At 30.5% G+C, this 13,627-nt stretch overlaps 1 protein-coding gene across 5 annotated transcripts in view; it reads left to right on the forward strand.

Annotated features, from left to right (window-relative positions):
• Window positions 1–13,627, forward strand: part of LOC124540521 (zinc finger protein 408-like) — a 104,649-nt gene that overhangs the window by 30,116 nt on the left and 60,906 nt on the right. The gene's annotated exons all lie outside the window — the stretch shown is intronic.

Consider the following 13,627-nt stretch of genomic DNA (forward strand, 5'->3'; position numbering starts at 1 on the left):
AGGCAAATGTCAAGACTGACGTAACAGTGTGCAGATGTTCCACTACTGGCTCTGGCCTCTCCTTCTCTCAGATATGTAATAAACAAACACATAGAACACAGGTAATCCTTACGTTTTTCTTGATCGTCAAAACGTCATAAGTACAAACACATTCACACTCAGTAGTATTTTTTTGTCTCAATTTTCATATACGACTGACTTTGTTTAACAATTGAGACATGGTAATTAGCTTTAATGAGTTCCTGTTTGAAGGTTGAACCAATACAACTACAGGCAACCAATACTACCCAAGGTTGGAACTTAAGGCTTAAGTCCACATCTTAGCACCGAAAGTTGGTGGCACATTTGCGATCTATGATAATAGTGGTTAATATTTCGTGCAGCTTCAATGTCTATATAAAACAGTGCAATGATACTTATTGCTATTATATACATATTATATTGAAATTTGGCATCTGTCACACCTCGCTGAACATTAATAACCAGTAAGTACCTACTACTGCAACACAAAGGTGATGAAGTCATTTTGATTCTGTGATGTAATTCGTCCCCATACGTTTGATGTAAATTTACTTGGCTGGTAAATTGGTGGTTGATTGGTGATGGTGTTGAACAAACTTCAGACACCCATCGCTTTGGATTTGGTTCTATTCCGTTATGCTGAAATCAAATGGTTCCATAATTACTTAAAAGGATATCTTTTTAGTACTTAAATTACAAGATCAGGCAGAGGTTTTATTTGGGTCTAGACCAATAAAAGCTGTCTATCGATTAGGAGACAGATTATTAATTGAGTTTACTCACACATACATATGTATGTACAATATATTAAATGTCTGTGATATACTTGTATATTTTCTGAACACTCGACTGAGATTAGCCGCTATAGTCAACATATATTCTTAATAGGATTAATAAGAACTTAATTCTAACTTATAAAATATTAATTGCAAAATTTTCAGTTATTATTTCGTAGGATTTTTTATATATATTCATAGCATTTTTATATCATGTATATATAATTATAACCGTAGTAATATTAATTAAATTTTATAATGAATGATTACTGCAAAATAATTACCAGTTTTTTATAAAATGCTGGTCACTTATAAGCCCGAGTTTATCGTGGAAAACTATTTCAGTGCATAATTCAAGTTTTTGCACACACTACTCTGTATCTCTAATAAAACATTCAAAACACGAATGCAACAATAATTATGACACGTCACAGAATCACAAAAGTACCTTTTTGATAACACTGAACTAACAAATATTTTAATTTAATAATGAACACTAGTAATATTAAAATTATTTAAACGGAAACATATTTGATAGTAAAGATGTACTTTTCTATCTGGCCAGGTTATACCAGTCGCCGAGTGCATCTAGGCAGAGATAGGACTTTATCTAGACTCTCACAAAGACACCCTGTAACACATACTATGTCGTATGATAACGTTATAGCAAATAATAAATACTTGTCGGTCATAGCGTTTATTTATAAGATGTGCCTTATCCTTAGTCGCGGCTGCGTATTGTATCTATATTGTTATTGTTATGTCAATGATATTAATATATTTCAGAAATATTCAAAACTATTTTAATTGCTTTTGTCAGAAAAACTGTGCCTAAAAGAGATATAGTTTGGATTTTGATCAATTTACATTTATTTACATATTGATTATAATTATTAACAATAGTCTTAATTTTGTACAAATAAAAATCAAAATAGTGAATGATAAATCAAGATGTGGAATGGTAGCAAGAAAGCAATCTCCATTGAATCGTAATTGCACTCCCCTAGGACTTTTTAATTGATATTTTTTTATGTTCAGTACAAATGGGACACATAATATATGATCGCTTATACACTCATAGTGGTAATCTATGCATTTCACCAACAATGCACCACCAACCACCAAGCCTAATATGTTATGTCTCTGAACCTATTAGTTTGGCAAGTGTTTAGATTGATATAATATTTTTTATTCCAGCAAAAACAAAAACTCCAACAACCAATATTCTTATAAATTTTCTTTGATTTGCTTACAGCATATAATATAAAGGATTTTAAATTGGTAATAATAATTAATATAGTATTAGGTGTATAGTATAACTAAACTGGAAGAAACATAAAAATAGATATAATAAATAAAACTTATATTTTATTTAAAGAACAACTTTTTCACATATTAAATTGTTCTGTTCTATTAAAATATGCTTAATTTTAATATTTCACTAAATACATCATCATGCTTACTGGAGGTACGATTTATTATGATATAATATGAGTTATGAAAAATAAAACTCAAAAATCTGTTCTCCGACTACACATACGTCCGTAAAGCTTTTTTCTGCGCGCCCGGGCGGGGTTATCGCGGAAAAGTTGAGAATTTTTCAAAATTTTATCTACATACGTAGCAGCTGATAACACACACATGTGTAGCTAGTGATGTACTGCATTCAGAATGTGCAGCGATAATGACTAGCTTGGCATCGTAGTCGGGAACGAGAGGAAATTGACGTTAATTTATTTAATAGAAAACTTTACTTATAATAATTTATAAGAAAAAAAAACATTAATTTTCTAAAACAATTTTTATATAAAAGACGTAACACAGTCTTATTTATTCTGAATATTGTCATTTTACACATTCGTGACAAACACAGCAAGTCATTAGAGGGCCTTACATATTTTTCTATTTTGTTTTATTAATATATCTGGGTTTTCGTTTTTATATAAGTTCTGCGTTCTTTCAATTTGGATTACATGTTATAAATAAACTAGGTGATTTTTTCATCGCACTAAACCATATAATTAATAATTAAGACTTTTATTATAATCGAGTAGATTACTACAGAAAATTATTATAATTATGTAAGACTAAGTTGTTTAAAAATTCCATATAAAAAACTAAAATGTAACAATAATTCTAGTATGATTCTAATAAGTAATAAATTTAACTAATCTTATATTGTTTCCTATCAGAAAAGCCTCAGTCGAGATTTCGACTAGACATTCAAATCAGACTATTCCCTCACTACTGGCTATAAAGTAGTCCAAGAAGTTGAACGCGTATTCTTTAACGACGTATATCGAAATACGAGACAAATTAAATTAACTATTATTTATATGAAATTAAAGCTTAGATTCTTATGATGAGTATTTGTTTTTTAGATGTTTCGTTACATCAGTTATTGCATTTTTTCGTTAGAAAAAAGATAATGAGCAGTGTGTTTTAAATGGAAATTTTATAAGTTGTCGCGGCGCGGGCCGGTTGCTTTTTCACGTTTAAGGTAATTTTCCATACTTATGCAATATTTTTTTTTTTGTTTTTTTTTTATTGCGATAAATTCGGGAGTGACCTTTTTGATAATATCAAAGAAACTGTGTTCACAGATTGTGTTATGTCAATTTGTTTCAAATTTAAAATTGGAAATAAGAAATGGTTAAAAAAAAACTTCGAAACTTAAATGAAGTTGACAGGTTTTATTTTTTTTAATATTTTTAATATATAGGTTAATAAAATCTTACTGGAATCACATACAAACATAGCGCTTATTGCTATTCTACAACAGATGTCACTATAATTTAAGTAATACGACTTATTAGAATAACATTTTTGCTTATCTTTTAATTCATTATCTATGAGTGTTATCATAAAATGTTAAAACAAACTACTCTTGTAAATATTAGGTAAATGTAATAGACATAACAAATCTAATACAAATTATAAAGTTTAAAATATAAGAATTACATTAAAATGTATAAACATAATGTTTTAACAACGTTCTTAATTTAAAATGACTACAATTTAATATACAATAAAAACAAAAAATAAGTACTCATTATTATAAATATCGTAATTGAATTACAAGGCATAATACTAAATTAAAACCGACATAAATTACAACGTAATATTATGCAGCGCTAACAGCTTTTAAAAGGTTATAATCTTAAATAATTTGTCGGCTGAGCGCCAGCGTAATTGTCACAAAAAATTCACCCCACGGCCAAATAAAAAAAAAGTTACCGAATGGAAGCGTAAAAAAGTTATGTAAAAAAAACTAGGGCGGCACGCGCACCACCAATTAAGTCGTTCTTTTTTCAAACGATGTTAAACATGCTTTTTTTTTACTTTTTTTTTATTGGTCGACCTAATGGCAGGGGGCGTTTTTTTTGTGCGAGTTCTTTTTTCAAATTCTAAGCAAATGTGTCAAGATTAACTGCCTTTTTAGTTTTTTTCTGGTAACGTTTAGAGCTGTGGGCTTTGACACGCAATATTTAGACAGGGTGCGTTTTTTTTGTTTTATTATTTTTTTATCCGTTTAAACGTTCGGGAATTGATATTTGGCTTCTGTTTAACGGTCGATCGAGTAGAGTGAGGGAGCTTTTTTACGCCATCGGTTTTGTACATTTTATCTTTTTTAAATGGTTAGATTTTAATCGTTTTGATTGTAAACGTTTATGAATTTATTTATAAATTATGATATGTCATATGCTGGATTGGAAGTTGTTTAGAATTATTTAAGAAGTTAGTTTAGTAATTGAAAAAAAATAAGCCAATATATTTAGATTAACAGGAATCCTTTGAAGGCTAAATTAAATTTTAATTTTTAATATGATTTTTTTATTGCTGGTACAAAAAAATACCCTTATTTTATGTTTTTTTTTTTTTTTATATTGACAGACACGTTTTACGACAGATAAAGTTACACCTATAGACTTAGATATCACGCTTACAGTTATCCTTGATTTTTTTTTCTTAATCTAAAACAACCCTCAATGGTGCTTTTCTAGATTATCACCCGCGTCTTTATCTGTTGAATTATCTCAGTTCATCATAAAATAAAATATTATAATATATTGTAGACCTACCAGTTTAATTAATGCAGCTATTACTACTTCTATTTTCTTATACCTATACTAATAATAGAAAATAGATTAATAGACCATACCAAATAAATATCATATAAAACAATAGACGTAATTTTATTGTAATTATTATTATGTCAAATAAATAAAGGCGGGCTCGTTAAGTATTATTTGAAATTGAATGGTAAATTAAAAATTCAGTCCGCCGGGTATCGATCCCACGGTCCGCGTAACGCGTATCACTTGTCACGGAATCGTACCATCAATAACGTTTTACGTTTACCGAGTGGTAGTGGTAGAGTCGGCTTCTTTTTACCCTTGTTGCTTTTTAACGACTTTTATGTTATATTTATTTTTGATATAAATAAAACTAAAGAAGTGTAAAAATTTCTTTTTGTGAAGACTTACATACCAACAATATAAACGGTCTGTAAATTTCTCTTTGCTAAGTTAAGGCCTCTACTCCTTTGAGGAGAGGGTTTGGAGTATATTCCACGCTGCTCTAATGCGTGAGGTAAATTATAACACAAATTAAGCGCATCATTCAAATCCTGTATCCTTTGATAAACAATTACATTTTTTATTATTATCTGTGTAATAGCAAATTTTTATTTCTCCTCACAATAACAAGACCTCTTATCATATGTCAAATTTGAAATTAAAAACAAATCCACACATTACAGTATTTTAGTCAGGTGATTTTTTGTGGTAGTTATTATTTTTTTTAAAAATAATAATCTAGTAATGGAAGATTTGACGAATAATAAGTAACAAAGATACAAAAATAATTATTTAATCATCAACGAAAAACAATTTTAGGGATGAGGATAGTTGTAAAAGTCCTTTCCACAACAGGTATCCCTAACCCTTCTTCCGAAAATGATTAAAAATAGGCTGCGGTGCGTGAGCGAGGCGTCATTAGCCCTCTTCCAAATAACTTTTTCATCGCAGCCCCGGTATTGCCAGTCCATTAAAACTATTATACTTAATTTTTGTTGATTGTCTTACTATTTTTTATTACTTCCATAAATTTTACAAAAATATTTCAAATGTGCATTTTTCAAACAAACAAAACTTTCAATTAAAGAACGAAAAATGTTTGCTGTTTTATTCAAGAAAAAAAGGTGGAGGTTCTCAGTTTGATTGTATTTTTTTATTTGTTGTCTTTGTACGTGGTCATTTATGAACCGATTTGGGAAAAAATCTCTACTTTATAAAAATCTATTTTGTTTTACTCTTATAGTATACTTATAAAAATATATATAAGAAATATTTCGTTGTCCCGAGATTATTCGTTTTTTGTTTTGTTAAAATTGTTCTATCTTATACAACTCGTCACAACTTGAAACATTTAAAAATTGTTTTGGAGTCAAACTGTTTCTAGCATTAAATATATTTTTTACATACAAAAAACACACATTGCTACGTCATATACCACACATTACTGCATCGTAGATAACAAATAGAAACTTTACACATTACATACATAGATAAAATAGATAATTGTAGACATTTTTGATTTATATAAACACATGTTATCAAAATTAATAATATAAATACGACAGATTATTTATTTTAATGGTAACTATTCAACCAATCTCAATTTGACATACTGTTACAACATTTTTCATCAATGGCAATATCCACACAATTTAAATTGTGCTTGAAAATCTTCATAGTAAAATAATAAAAAAAATTAATCAGAGCAGAGCTGGCAATACTTACTCAAGTCTTGCATCGCAATTAAAAATGAATATTTTATTTACCGAATGTTATATTTGATTAATGTTTTAAATTGATTCGATGCTTTGATATATTTTTGTATTGTTCTATTTATATGCTGCTTGTTTCACGTCTAAGGGGAAGGACAGGTATAAGGTTGCCTATATCACTCCATATAGCTCAGACCACGTATGTAAAGTTTTACACTTATCGGTACAGTAATTAAACTAATGAAAAGAAAAGTTTATACCAAATACCATGTTTTATGTTGACTATATGTGCTTACTTATTAATCTTTACTTCGTAGGTTTGCAATACACCGTAAAAATGATACGTCTTCTGTGTATTCTGAAGTACCTACTAACAGCATATTTTTTTTTTTTAATTTCATTTAATTAATTCAAAGCGTGACAGCCGTAACGTAACAATTATATCTATCTATCTGTTTCTATGAAAGAAAAATCACAAAGTAACTTGCTGATTCAAATTATTAAATCTACTTATATTACGTAAAAATACAATTAAATACTATCATTTATAGAAAACTATTATACAACATGTTATCTATCTTTATCTTTTAGAACGTTCTCACGTTACAAACAACAAAAACACATCAAAATTCAATCAAACAAAACATCTTTTATCAACAATCTTAGTTCTCATAGACAACAAAAGGACAATCCCATCTAAACAATACCGGAAAAAACCGGTTCGAACCGGTATAAGGTAGAAACAAAAAAAAATTAGCGCCCTTGTAAAGATATTTGAGACCTCATTTGCATACTGTCAAGGGTCAAACGATTACAATTTTTTTACTGGAACCAATTTTGTAATGAAAACGCTTTCATGTTGCACTTTTATTGTTTTTTTTCGTCTGTGCTTTAGTCGAGTTGACAATATTTTATTATCATTGATAATAAAGGGAGCTTAAGCTTAGCTAACTATAAATGCAAAAGTTATATATTTTATTCTTCCATTGACGACCTCCGTGGTCGAGTGGTGTGTACACCGGTTTTCATGGGTACGCCACTCTGAGGTCCCGGGTTCGATTCCTGGCCGAGTCGATGTAGATTACCATTAGTTTTCTATGTTGTCTTGGGTCTGGGTGTTTGTGGTACCGTCTTTACTTCTGATTTCCATGACACAAGTGCTTTAGCTTCTTACATTGGGATCAAAGTAATGTATGTGATGTTGTCTCATATTTATTTATTTATTTATTTATTTATTTATTTATTTATATATTTATTAATTCCTAAACTAGTATCCTCAGCCAGATATGAACGCTAGTTAAAACATTTAGTATCATTAAAAGTATCTTGATAAAGACGAAATAAAGTACCGTAACTAATTGTTCTAGATGTTTTCGTCTGACTAATTAAAAGATCTAAACATATATTTACACTTAAAAAAAAAACAAACATATAATTGTATATTAATAACGTATATCTATCTATCTATAGTACTATTAATAATAATGAAGATTACACTAAACTTGGTTAATATTTGTAATAAAAATGATTTTGGTAGTTGGGCTACGTGCAAGGCAGTTTTAGTAGGTAGCATTCGTCACTACCTTCAAACAAAACTAGTAATGTACATCGTGTACGTGATAATATCATCTGGTTTAAAGGGTGAGGTGTAATTAGAGGTAAAAAGGTATAACTTCTTCTATTTCAACTCTTATTCCCTAGTGGAGTCTCTCACATCGAGAAATTCTTCTCTGAATCTTATGTGGAGTTAGTGATGTACTTAAATGTAGTGTAGGCAGTGTTACACTCTTGCTTCGGAAAGCATGTAGCTGATGATCCTACGGCATCTCTGTCGCGTCGTCACATTTTCTTTTGGCTGATTATGAAAATATGAGTAGCGAAATTGTGATTCTTAGTTTAATCTTTGTCCTCTCAATCCGTGACGCTCTTGAGCTTATAGCTATTATTAAGGAATTAAAATAAAGTAAAAACTAATAAATTTATAATATGAAAATCTAAAATTAATAAAAAGGCTATTTTTGTTTTTTTGTTGCATTTGATTTGTTCTAAATACTTCCATTTGCATTTTTGTGTTAAACATAATTATAATAAGTGATTACCGCCCACAGACAAAACCACTTGGGAACTAAGATATTACCTCCCATGTACCTATAGTTACACTGGTTCACTCATTCTTCAAACCGTTACACATGAATACTTCTTACTTCTGTTGTTGTAGGTACAAACGATGAGTGGGTTCTACCTACTCCGACGAGCTAGCACAAAACCCTACCACCAAGTAAAACACACTTACCCGTCCAAATAAATATCGTAAATAAATTCCGTTGAAGATCTGCCATAGATTATTCTCAAGATTAAGGCATTTCACATTAAATTTAATTTTACACGAATAAATTTACACGAAGGTTGAAAATAATTCCCGATTAAATATCAAACAAATGTATTTTATTAACGACAAAGTAAAGTAACTCGTTCAACATGAAGTCATAACTTTTCGTAATGATTTCATTTTGTCATACATATGTACATACAATTACACGAAAATATAATTTATGTATATAAAAATGTAACAATGCTAACAGCTGGCGGTTCGTTCCACAATGGACGCTGTTTTATTTACTCCGTTTTACGTGACTATGTCCGTTTAATTCGTGTTTACATTTACGAATTTAATTCGTCTCTATATCTTACCTTATTATTATCTATTATCTATAAGAAATATATTTTATTAATTTTTAAATTTAGAATTCGTTCCATTTCATACATAACTACATTTTGTTTTTTATTTTTTATTACCATTACGTCAAAGATGTATACGAAACTTTTCTTTTTTTAATTTTTATAAATCTGTAGATCGTACAGTCCTACATACATTTGAATACTAAGTCTATAAAAAGATATTTTTAAATTAAGAACTCGTTCCGTTTAATTCATAACTATATTTAGTTTATTTTTAATTACCATTTATGTCAAAGATGTAATGAAAACTTTTATTTTTTTAATTTTTATATAGGTAGGTATCTATAGGTCGTATACCAGTCCTACATATATTTGAATACCATTGTGGTTTAAGGTGCGTAGGGTCAATCGTACGAGACTCTCGAACTTTATGTAACCGGATATTACTTTAACATTAGCGTGTGTCTGTTGTGTCTGTAAATACGAATATCATAAACCAATAGCAGATGCGATTAACGAAAACCAAAGGTTGAGAAATTGATACTTCGGAATGATTAATGAAAAATATTTATTACCTTTCAAAATCAATGATATTTATTTTTTATCATTAACTATTTTAAAAATGAATCACTTAATTATCGGAAGGGCTTAAGATTTAAATATAAACTAATAGTAGGCGAAGTATAACAATGTAAAAGTTAGCATAAAAATAATTTAATTAAGTGCACATTCGTAGTAAAACAAAAGTAAGTATAATAAGATATTTGCGTTCGGATGTCATTCATAAAAAAAAAATAATGTATTAATAAAAACATCATACATTTCTAAAAACATCATGTATATTTGGCTAGTTGTCGCGCGCGGCTTCTCTTACATTTTAGGGGATGTTTATGTATTATGCTATTATGGAGTTCAAGCTTCCTTTACACCAAATTTGATGACATTGAGTTCATTTGCTACAAATTGATAGACGCACAGTAGGTATAGTATTAGTATACATAAATATGAAATTTCATCAAGTGCCCACACTTACATTGTTTTTGCTAGAAATACACTCACTATTGTTATGTTCTGGTTTGAAGGGTGAGTGAGCTAGTGTAAGCAGCTTCATTGTCTATGGGTGATGGTGACCACTTACCATCAGGTGGCCCATATGCCCATCCGCCAACTTATACCATAAAAAAAGCATACACAGAGAAAAGGAGAACATTCTGATACGTACTGGTTAACTGGTGAGGGTTACTCATAAGTCATGTGCGTTGTATGTAAACAGCCCCATTGATAAGGCTAGCTATGGACTGCAGATCTCATGGTCTTGAGTCTAAGTCCCATGTCTGTTCAATCAATACTTAGTGATTTTTTTCTTCTATTCTATTCTAAGTATCAGCTCAAAATTTAGCAATTGATCAAAAAAATCACAATCGAAATATACTTTATTCAAATAGGCTTTTACAAGCACTTTTGAATCGTCATTTAACAACTATATTAAGTAAAGCTACAACCGGTTCGGAAAGTAGATTCTACCTAGAAGAACCGGTAAGAAACATTTAAAATTTATAGTTTTTATATATCCGTGTTTTGGAAATCCATTTGTCCTTGAAGTCTTTCCAATTTCTCTCCTTTAGGGTTCTCTGTGAGGTATATAGAAAACATCTTTGCACATACTTGATCAAAATAATATCTTTTGGGCAACTGACTTTTCTCCGTTGACTGGCTAACTGATTATTATTAATTAGACAGATAATGGCGCAAATTACTGATGCATTTTTATGTGACAAGTATTTTATTAATTTTACTTATTAATCATAACATAAAATATTTTAACTCTCCATGTATATAAGCTGTCGATCGTATGTACATGTGTGTGTCGATCATTCCCTATTGAGTCTAAGCAACTGCGCAGGCGCAACCCAGCTCGAAGGTATTTCCACGCAGGACCAAAGACTTTAATTCATCATACTTCCGGACTACTACGAAGGATTGATAGAATACTCACTTAAAAAACTTTATTGGCCGATAAGTCAACTAAAGATTATTTTATATTCTCATTTACTGAGATGAAAAACCCTTAGTGTAAATGTTTACTCGCGAAAATTCACCAACGAATCAACTAAGAAAAAACGGGTAGTAAATAAAGTCTTATGCGATGGTTCATGTCGGAAAAGGGTTCGTTTCAAAGTAAAGGGTTAATAAAATTTGCTTAGATATAAACCCTTGCGTGGAAAGGTTCTAAGCGAAGTTAGGTTCATACATTGACCTTCGGTTATGTTATCGGTTAAGAAAAATACGTATTTAAAAGCTAATTTATATCTAATAACTAAAACTACGAATACTTATATATATTTTTATTTAATTCTACTTAAAGATCAAATCGTATCTTAAAAGTTAAAAAATGCGATTTAGATAAGAACCATTTAAAAATAGGTTCATATCAAAGTGAAACACAGAATACAACCTTTTTGCTATTAATCACATGAATACAACAATATAAAAAAAATATCATCTCGTAACAGATGATCGGATTAGAATGTTTGCATCATAATCGTGGCACTCAAATATTAACTATAAAATATTCAAATCACGTTCAATGATAATTTACATAAAAAATGAATTCTAAAATAAATAAATAACCTTTATAATAATAATATAATTATGATCGCCTCACTGAAATTGCCATTTTAAAACAATCGTGTTTACGAACCGTGAAAAAAAAAGTCACTCCCATACATCGCCACGCCCGTTCATTATGTAGCTAGCATTGTCTGTATGTGCATATTAATGCTGTAATGAGTTGGGCTCGTCAATTATATACTAACGAAGACAGTGTCTCCGCCTGTACTGTCTTCGAAAGACGTGTTTTTTACAACATTTTTTACTCATATATGAAAAAAAACTTACTGATGATTTTGACTATGAAATATAATAATAGTCTGTACTTTATAAAATAAAATGATATCAATACAATAAAAAATATGTTGCTTAGAAAGTTTCATTGATTACAGATACAATATTTATTTTCTATAAACTTTTTTCCTTTAACGTCATAGTCAATATTAGGATGATAAATAAAAAATATATATGTATATGTATAGATTTACATAGATAAAACCTTTGATATAATATATAATCTTAGTATCGAAAGGATTAATTAATAAGGTCATACCATTGGACATTGGTTTTATTGAAATATACATAGGGTTGGTTTTGTGTATTCATTTGATAAGAAGGTATCATAATATGGTTTTAATAAATAAAAATACGATTTATTAATAGAACTTTATTTCAATATTGAGACGTTTAAAATACTCTTAGATACGTTTGTAGTTAATGTAAGAATGTTTTTACTAATACATTTTTTTTTGTTATTATATTATAACAATGGTTTTACATAAAATATATTTGACTAGAATATCACACGCACTACGTTGTTCCTTTAAGTGTATGTTCTTTTTTTAAGATAATCGTAAACAAACATCGTAGACAATTCGTAGCTCGCTACGCCATCTCTCGAGGGGTAGCTCCGCGGAAAGTTTTGTCTCGGAAAACTCGACACGGGTTCGTTACAGCATATAACGTCTTAGATAAGAACCTAGGTTCATTTCTATGCTTAGATTCGAAAATATTATTCAAGGATCTCAAAAAGTTGAAAGTCGAATTCAAGTCTTGAGTTCATTTACAATCATTTTTCGTCCAGAGTAATTTATTTTCTTTTATAGTTTTACTTAGTTTCAATAGAATCGTTTTCCGATTTACTCTAGATTAAGTAGAAGGGTGCATAACATAAAATTGCGAAGTTTAGGTAAAATAAGGAAAAAACGCGTTAATAAAAGGCCGTTGGCTAAAACCCCATAAGCTAAGCTCCGCCTGAATACGAAAAAAATTCAATAGTAAAGTAGGCGGAACGGAAAGAAATACTTAAAAACTCGACCCGAGACGAAAATACGCAATATCCTTCAGAGCAAGAGAGACAGAGCAATAAGAAAAAAATCACAAAGAACCCATTCTTTTCTATTTCCTCCCTCACTAATAGCGGCTTAGAAAAAAATCGTGAGCGATACCCGTCCCGTTCTAACACAGGGGTGGAAAGCGGTCGGGGTCGGACGAGCGAGAGGGGCGACCCTCGCTTCGCGCCCTTTTTAATAGTTCTTATTTCGGCCGTGGTCCGAGCGGTCCGTCACCGTTTTCGGTAAGGTCCGAGCGCCGGTCGCCGCGGCGGGCACACGGGCGCCGCTCGCCCGCCGGCCGGACCGTCTTTTCCTTGACCGGACACATTTTTCCGCGGAAAAAACGCGGGGCGCGTGCGCCCGGCCTCGGTGGGGATGTTCTTCGCGTCGTCTAAGGCGGCGGGGGCGGCACCGCG

Source organism: Vanessa cardui, chromosome 25, assembly GCF_905220365.1.
Source record: "Vanessa cardui chromosome 25, ilVanCard2.1, whole genome shotgun sequence".
In the NCBI taxonomy this organism is placed as follows: Eukaryota; Metazoa; Arthropoda; class Insecta; order Lepidoptera; family Nymphalidae; genus Vanessa; species Vanessa cardui.